Genomic DNA, 9,972 nt, shown 5'->3' with positions numbered 1-9,972 from the left:
ATATTACAAGTGCTCAGAACTATATCATGCAGTTTTTCTGGTGTTTTTCTTGAGCAGGACTGGGTGGAAGAGAGAAATGAGACCAGGCACTTTAGTGGTAATTATTTTCGTCAGATCACAGTCATGACAATTATGGCCATTGAAATTCTTTCCCTGCCTTTACATTCTGTTTATCAAGAATTCTTGGAAAAGAATGCTTCACAACCACCTTGTTCTGTTTCTCAGTCTTTCTTAGCCATCACATCTACCAGCTTTGCAGCTAGTGGTCAACTTCAAAAAATTTGATAAAGACAGAAGATACTATATTTTTATCAGCTTTTCTCTATGGAGCATAAACTATTGCAGCTCATTTCCCTTTCTATACTGAGAGGCTGCCCCACCAAAAAGTTTGCTCAGACAAGTCAGAGACTACCCTGAGTGTGCTAAGTCTATCTAACCAACCCCAACCAACCTGCAGACACAAAGCAGAGCTGAGAAAACCATGCATGTGGAACATTAGATAAAAATACATAGAAGTTTGTATTCATGAATTTAAAACACAGACTTAGAGAAGGAGCTGGGGTTTTGTAATATTGTTATTTGAAGGCACTTCTACACCATACAATTAGACAGCCACGTGTTAGAATGTAACTGAAACCTGAACTGAATACACAGGTTGTTGCTCAACCTAGGTCCCAGGTTTAAAATGCCAAAAATCCCAGTACGGAGATGAACTTTGTAATTTAATTCTACTTATTATTTGCTTACATAGGTATTTATCTTATGCTTTCCTTGTGGAAAGTCCTTTGCTCCAGCAAATATCCTCACATTTGTTGGTTTAGATATAGATGTAAGGCCTTTTTGTTTTGGCAGTGGTGACTCAAGAATGGGACACTATAAGTGATGTTCTCAGGGTTGTAAGAGTTATACATGACACAGGTTTAAATGTCTGCCCTGAATAAAAGTCAAAAAAATCTCATTTGCCAGTCTTCTGGTCCAGTCAGACTACCTTGTGTGACGACTTCTGCACCCATGAGTCTGGCAGAGTGATTAGAAAAAAAGAACTCCCAAAGCAGAAGATATAATTTCCTGGGGAATTCAGTGTGTAAAGCCGTGTTTCCTCCACATTACATCTGGATGAAAGTACACGATTTGAAAACCACATGGTTTTCCCCCCACCCTCTTTTTCATCATGTTAGACTGGTGGGGGGGTTTAGTTCAATTCCTTTGTTGGTTTCACTGCTAGTTTCTATAAGCAAGCAGTAAGATTTCAATATGGTGTTCTGACATGTTTTGCCCAGTTTAGACAATGTTCTTAAATCTTTACTCAGCCTTCTTTTCTTTGTTTAGTTTCTACCCTAATGGCAGGAATCAGAATCCTGATTTCTCTGCCACTCAGAATGGTTGATATTACATTCTCAAGGGCATTTGCGAGTGCAGTCATTCCTCGAACTCTCAGACCTGTTGGTAACACTGTTTTCACAAGGGTGATTTGCATTCAGTCTAGATTGAAGTCCAGAACGTGCCCACAACATAAAATATGCTTGTTATGAATGAAGTATATGCAGAGCCTCTTAAGAATTCACCCAACATAATTAGATACACCCTGGTTCATCTAAATGTTATCCAAAGGCTAAATATCTGAAGCTTTAATTGGAAAAGCTCATTAACTTTAAATACAGCTATAGTTGTTGAAAAAATCTCAGTGGAAATAGTAGATTCTCCATGAAGACCAGAAATAAAAGCATTTGAGTCTGAAGCTTTTAATCATAAAGTTGACTTGCATATTTGTGCTACTTTTGAAGTAGGTCTGCGTGCTTAATTAAAAAAAAAAAAAAAAGGAAACTTGTGCATGCATGCTAACTAAATTTTGCTATTTTTCTGTGTGTTTAGTGGATTTCAAGTACTTAAAGAGTGAAAAATAAAAATAACTACTTGATGCGGGAGCACAGTAGACAGGTCTACAGTCAGTTTGAAACAAGCTGATGATTATGTGTGATACTTGCCCACAATGTGTTAAACTAATAACTGTGTCTATGGAATGTCACATCAGCAAACAAGCCACCTTCAGAAGAACATTCAAAATGAGTATATATGAAATTTGCTATCACACCCTACAGAACTGTGTACCCAAAGGTACTTAGTAAAGTAAAGACTTAGTAAACTAAGTAGTCTAGTGTGCAATGATGCAACCAGAGCAAGCTCTTATGGATTGCATTGACAGTAAGCTTCCACCTGATGCGTCCCTTCCAACAGGTGGGAGGGGAGAGTACCAGTCCAATGTGAGATGCTAGTAGTGATGACAAACTTGCATAATATTTACATGTGCTACAGAATGACCAGGATCAGCTGACACTATCATTTGAATTTCAGAAATATTGCTAAGTGAAAAACCAGCCTGATTACTTCAGAAGAATTTGGATGCAAATTTGATGTCGATGCAACTGACATGGAACAGAGGGTGTTACTTGTGAATTATGAGCAGAAGCGTTTACAGTTTTCAGAGCTTCTTTGATACTCTTTTTTTCCTTCTCTTGGGAACTAAAGTAGATAATATATTGCTGCTGTTACAGAAGTGAATGTGAACATGGCATCAAGCCAGATTCAACACCACAGCTCTTTTTATTTGCTATTCAGGTGCACACTATTTAATCTGAAGCACATACCAGAAGAAGTAAAGAATTAATGTCAGCAATATTGGTAAAGTGTAAATCTGCATTACAGTGTCTGACAAATCTGGATGGGAATTTTACAGGATTTTAAAAGACTTTCTTAATATCTGAGAAGTATTAGTCTACCAGCTTTTATTTGCCAAACTCTTGAAATATGACAGTTCTCATAATTCATCTGAAAATTACTCTCTCTTAACCTGAATGATCAAGAGTCATTACTTTCAAACGATTTCTGTGGGAAAAGAGATAATATAGGAGCAGACTTCAAACCACAATTGTCCTTCCTAAAATAACCATTGACATTAAAATGAAAAGAATAAAATCTGAACCCAACCCCCCTTCTCTCTTACTTTCCCATAGAATTATCTAATAGAAATACCTTTTGGAGATGTATAGATAGAGTAGGTCATTGTAATGCACTATTATATCATTAATTAATAAAAATGCAAATCAAAATTATTTTCAGGAGTTTCAGCTTTAAAACCATAAAGAGGCAGTGAAATAATAAAAACTTATAGTACTAGAAGAGTCTTTCATTTGCTGATTTTTACATAGTATTAATACCACAGAAGAAAAATTAATAGACATGTTTTGACTATTGCTAAACTTCATTTCAGACTTCATAAATAGAAAGAGAAATCATGACTTTAAAAAAGTTCTAATATAAAGTAATAAAATTAGAGACATATACAAAATATTATTTAAATGAATACGAATATGGTATTTGTTCTTCGAGCAATTAAGCCAGTCTCACAATTTTTACAGGTACAGGAGCTGAACTTATTTGTTCTAAAGGTCAAAATTTTGCTATTTCCTTTCATGTTACTAATTTTCACACATTGAAATTCACAAGATACTGTACCTATGTAAAGACAGTTATACATAATTCATGGTTTCTAAACACTACTTTTTTTTCCCCTGACAGTAATGGTATAAAAGTTAACAAGTTTTAAGACTGCTAAAAAATCTACTAAATAGATTCACTGGCTGTTGTTTAGTAGATATTTAGTAGACATTTCGTAGATACTTAGTAATTAATAGATATTTTAAGAACCTTTAGCTGACACTGTATTTACACCTGCCACATAGAAACCGAGGTCAACATTTCTGACTGTGGAAGCATACAGTTAACCTTTAAGAATTGTTATGAACATGTGGAGAAGTACTGTATTTCACCGCAAATTTTAGATGCTTGTAACAACTTTAATCAGGCTGTTACTTTACTGCCCAAACCACTAAATCATTGCCTAATTAGAAGTCTCCAAAGTAAAAACAAAGCAAAGTGAGCTGTTACTTTCTGTAATGCTGAGGGAAGAATGAACAGATTTATAAATGCAGTTGCTAAACCTAATCTATGATTCAGAGAGCTGTCTTTTAGCTTCCTTCCAGCAGATTTTTGTGTAGTACTCATTAAACCAGTTCCATTCATGAAAATATGTGACAAAAAATCAAATGCAGGTACTTTCTGTAGGTTTTGATGAACTCCCTAGTTATAGCTAATGATCATACAGCCGATTACTTGGCTGGAATGTAACAAGAAAAGAGAATATAAAGTCTATTTAATATTTTAATAAATATTGCTTATATCTTTCTCTTGTTGGGAAGGAAATCAAGTATTTTTCAGTCTGCCGTTGTTGTATATAGGTAAGTCTAAATCTCCTGTTTAAAATGCAGAAAAAAAGTTCGGATATCACAAATTTGCTTTAATGGCCCTTTTCACTCTAAAGTGGGGTTTCATCTCTTGTCTTGGGAAAAGCTTTTCTTTAGATGTTTGGGGTTTTTTTTTCCTTTTTACTCTCCACTGTTTTTGCTTGTAAAATGCAAGCTCCTCAGTTGGCAAACAGAACTACACCTACAAGCATTCAGCCGAACCAAATACTGGGTTCAAGACCAAATGCTTGCAGAGGTGCTAGCCTTAAACTTGTTCCATACCATGGAAACTGGTTTGACAAAACCCTCCATGAATACATTAACAAAAGTTACAATTAAGGAGGACACTTCTACCATTATGTTTAGCTTGCAATCAAATGAGGAAACCCCCGAAACTTAATGACTACTTTGATTCATTATCCACATGTATTTAAAGTGAGACAGTATTTGACTTAAGAATGGAAAGCTACTTATACATAATTTTCCCTGAAGATATTACTTTCAAGTAAACACCCAGCCCTCTTCCCACTTGAAGAATGGTTTCTTTTTCAGTTAATGCTCAGATTGCAAAGGAAATAGGTGTGATATTTACATGCCTCAAGGTAAATGTATTAATACATACCCAACCAGTTTTTTTGAAAGGTAAAGTCTTAACTAATCAAACCAGAAATCATACCCCCTGCAACATGTGCTTTTAAAACACAGAAAATGTCCAGAAAACTCTCACTTTAGACAAGAAAAAAGGTTTTTCCTGGAGACTTCATAATTAGCAATAAAAAGATAATTGGGTTTTTTTTTTGGAGAAATGTTAGCACAACAAATGCTTGAAACACTTCATGTGAAAGATTTTTCTGTACAATCCTCAAGTTACCATGAGTTGGGTTTTCTTGCTTGCTTGGACTTTTTAAATGTTTTATGAAATTTAATGCCCGCTCTTAATCAACAAATACCCTCCTAAACCCTAAAACTGTCTTTGGAAACCATGCTGGCTGGTCAGCCTACGATAACAAAGGACAAAAACAGTTCTCTGGTGAGACAGTCCCTAGTATCAGAGAACTTCCCGAGGTCAGGGTGAGAAAAGAAGCGTCTCCCATGATGCTCGGTTCTGTTATGCTAATGTACCCCAGTTCTGCTTCCCTGGTTGGCTGTTGGCCTCTCCACCCCTTTGTTATTTTATATGCTCCATGCCATAGAAAGTTCTCCACTCCAGGTTCCCCCCATTGGCTCTGGCCCCTCACCATTCCCGCAGAGCTTTCCCATTGGCTCCCTCACCCCAGTCCCGCCTTTGTACCACCCCTGTGCCCTCAGATCATTGGTCTCTGATGCTCACCCTGCTCCCGTACTTGAACCTGGACCCTCCATTGTTCCTTGTCTTCATCCTTGGGTCCCTTCACGGTGTGGCTGCAATAAACCTCCTTCTGTGGAGCTCTATACAGACACCCTTCCTGCCTCTTTGCCATCGACCCATGTTCTGGAGCTATCTGTGTGTGTGTGCATGCACGAGTGTGTGAGTGCTGATCCTGCTGAGCGGCTTCACTAATGAGACGCTCTTGGAAGATCGCAACACCTCACACTCCAGCAAAGAAGCCGTGGTGCTGCGGATAGCGATAGGAAACAGGATTGGGATAATACAAATCCAACAGGAATAAATTTCCTGATTTTGAAGTGGGTTTTGAGAACATGCAAACCAACAAACAAAGTAATGGTTGCTGAAGGTCTAAAATATGTTTGATAGTCTGAATGTTATGCAAGCTTTGTGCCATCAAGACTATCACTTGCTACAGCTGGCATTGATAATAAGTTTAAACTATAGCCCTGGTTGATCAGCTATACCTGTGTTCCAAGAAACAAACCTTGCTAAAGGGAATAATGATGGAAAGTAACTAGGAGAAGAATAAATATGAAAGCAGGTTGATGAACTAATAAGTAGTCAAGCAGTATTTGATTTTTTCATGTGAACTCATTCCGTGAGTGTTGAACAGCAAGGAAATCTGTTTCAGATCAAACATCCTTGTCAGCCAGTCTGAAATCCCACCCTTTCCAAAGAAATAGGATGTGAATTTTGCACTGTAAATTGTATTGTTACAACAGAGCCACGAATTTTCCATTCCATGTTTTTGGTTTAGTGCTCCTGTCTGGAGACATTGATGGGTAACAAGAATAAAATTAGTCTCTAGAACTGGATTAAGTTAATACACCAGGAACACTATTGTTAGTCCAAGAGACTTAAAAGAGTAATAAAAACATCCTAAAAAGTCCTCACCAAATTCTTTTAAAAACCAGAGTTTGCTCTGAAAAGCAGTATGGTGAAAACTGTCCTTCTCCCATTTATAAATTAGACCTATTTTCTTTCTTGAGTCTTTTTCTTTTACATTTTTATCCCTAACCATAAGTTAAGGTTTTACTGTTTAATATGTATGTGATTTCTAGCCAAACATAGAAGACACAACTGAAAAATACTCTCTGGATATGAAAGAGAAATTGGAATGTAAGCTGGATTTTTTTTATGCCTAATTTCATCCTTTTTCTATATTAAATATCTGATCTGCAACTGTAAACACTTAACAATTGTGTTGATAATGAATGAATCATGAAAGAAACAAGCTTATTGTCTCCTTGATGGATCAGTTTCTGTGAAACAAAAAGAAAAAAGTCTATTTATGTTCAAAACACAAAGCATGTAACTCAGTGCAAACATGATGAATTTCTGTTGCTTACACACCATTTCTACAGTTATTCTTCTGGCCGTAAACAAAATTTAAGATGTAATTCATGGGCAAAGTGGTAAACTCCACTGTGTAATCAATGAAACAAACAAAACGACAAAATAAAACCTTCTTGTTGAATTCACTGAGTCAAATTCTGTTTTAGAGAGGTACAATGGGAGCTGTTCCACCATCTGTGAAGACCAGACATGGCCTTTATATATAGCTGATGGTAACCAAAATCAGGGGATGATTTCTTCTTTGGTGACCACATTTTCAGAATAATCTCTATTTTTCTGATTTTTCTGAAGCAACAGGGAGGCACTGACACTAATAACTATCAGAAGGAAACAATAGAAGGAAAGAGCATAACATTGATACAGGGAAGAAGTGCTGTTAATCAGATGCATCAAGCAGGTGGCCTTTGAAGCAGACAGAGGTCATGGAGGCTAGCTAGCTACATTTTGCTTCATATTGTGTTTTTGGGAAAGGTAGCTGAGAATATTTGGTGTCAGGGTAGAGCAGCTAATGCAATTTTGATCATGACTGCCTTTGACTCTATAAGTTTCTGTCTCTATTCATTTCATACTGTGACTGCTTGCTCAGACGGTGTCTTTTATTGCTTTGAAAAAACTTCTGGAGGTCCTAAATACTGACTTCTTCTGGTCCTTTAACTTTTGATAGGGTCATATCTTTTACACAGGAAAAAATAGATGTCTGGTAGGAGATAAAGAAACCAAACAGCTTTGGCATGATTAGTAAAATGGCTCTGGCTTACAGTATGAACGCAGAGAATTGACAAGTGATACCCCTGGGGCAATACTGGTCTGTTCTTTAAGGATACTTGGTCACAGAATTAAAGATGTTGCTTTACGAGAACTCATGGTTTAGAAATAAGCGAGGGTCCTTCAACTATTGGTTTCACAGTCCTGACTGCTTGAGGGTCTTTGATCAGTCAAAAAGTCACCCCCAGCCATGGGCAAAGGCATTGGCCCACATAATCTGCTGTGTACATTGCACTTATGGAATATCCCAGTCCTAGCAGCTATGCCTAGAGTAGCTTGTATAACTTGCTCCTTCATGACTTTAGCTGCCATAGTTGATGTCATGTTTAGACTTCTCAATCCAATGCCCAAGCAATCCAGCAGCAAACAGTACCCACTTTTGTGTAGTACTTCATGGTTCTTCTACACTGTTTTCTGATAACACAGTTTTTGAAATGCTCATTCATTCTAAGTCCTTCTCCAGTTAAACTGGAGGAAATATTGGCAGTGTACATCCCAGGATTTACATGAGATTTTAAAAGAGAAATATTAGAAAACTCTTTAGACAGACAAGGCAGAAGTTTTCATTCTTTCCATCAATTCTTCATAAAGCTATGAATTAATATCCTGACTGTGGTTAAATTTAGCAACCAAGCAAAACTCTCTGAAATATTAAAATATGGTCTTCCAGTCTAGCCAAATTGTTGAACTAAGATTTTGAACATGTCATAAAAATCCCATCTTGTACAGCATATGCAGGTTGGTCTGAGGCAATTCACTTAGTTTATACATTGTCTTTAAATCAGGATAATGCTTCCCTACCTCAAGTGCATGTTGTCAAGATAAAAGTGATTAATCATCCTTTTGAATATTGGAAATGAGACAGTCCACTGAAATGAAATGAACTGAGCAAACTCCACAAGTAGATAAAATAGCCTGAAAATATTTCTAAATTTCTACTTGCATAACCAGCTAAATTTCCTTAAATTCTCTGTCTATACCTAGTACTATTTTTGTAGTTTTGACAGTGATTCACCACAGAGCACATTTTAAGTCAGGGAAGTGGTCACAGCACCAGCCTGTCCGAGTTCATGAAGCATTTGGACAACGCTCCCAGGTACATGGTGTGCCTGAGATTCTTGGGGCTGTCCTGTGCAGGGCCAGGATTTGGACTCGATCATCCTTGTGGGTCCCTTCAACTCAGCATATTCTATGATTCTATGATTCTAATACATTACACTGCTTCCAATTTAATGTCACCATACTAAGATTTACTTATGTTTTTGTGTGCTTGCCACTAAACACAGTTTGTAAATGATACTCAAAAATGCTCGATTTATCCAGCACATATGTAAGGGCATGGTAGACATAATAATATAAAGTAGGAGCATGGCAAAGATTACAAGGACATTTAAATGGAACAGCTGGAATCCTTAGAGTAGGATCTTGCAGTTGCACCATCACAGAGAAATATTAAACCACTCAAATGAAGTCTGGGAATTACTGATAGCTGGATATGTTCAGAGATAGAATTACCTTTCTCCACCTCACAATACTTGTGTGTTTTCCTGTTGATTCTTAGACAAGAGTTCTGACTGTTCAAGGTACTGAAAGATGTATCCCCAATTCAAAACATACATATAACTTTCAGACTCTTAAAATTCACTGGTATGAGTGTGTTTTAGTCACAATGAGAACACTCATGTGTTTCTTATCCAGTCGGGAAAAAAACCCCTATATATCAGAGCACATATTTAAATTGCAGAAATACATACTCTTTATTAAAAATATGCTTATTGTCACCAGATATGATTAATGTATATTTTGAGGCAACTATATTGATGTAGAAAAGAAAGAAAAACCTAAAAAAATCTCATATATAACATCTCTAACTGCTCTGAAATAGTAGCATAAGTGTACAGTGGAAAAAGACGCAAAATCATTCTGACGGTCTGATTCAGATTTCATTGCATTAAAAATCAGAAGTTACTCTGAGTATAGTAAAAATTGAATAGTTTTCAAAATTTTCTATTTCTATTGCTTTAGTTTTGATTACATGGAACTTTGGGGAAAAAAAACCCTTTTACTAATTTTTTTTATTGTAAATTTTACTTATATGTGAAGCAACTGCTTCTGTTTAAAAATGCTGATTTCTAAGTGGAAATATGTGAGGGTTTCTAGAGGCTTTTTTAGGACACAAGA

This window comes from Corvus brachyrhynchos, unplaced genomic scaffold (genome assembly GCF_000691975.1).
Source record: "Corvus brachyrhynchos isolate BGI_N302 unplaced genomic scaffold, ASM69197v1 scaffold194, whole genome shotgun sequence".
NCBI lineage: Eukaryota > Metazoa > Chordata > Aves > Passeriformes > Corvidae > Corvus > Corvus brachyrhynchos.
The sequence above is the reverse complement of the archived record's forward strand: the minus strand, read 5'-3'. Positions refer to the sequence as shown.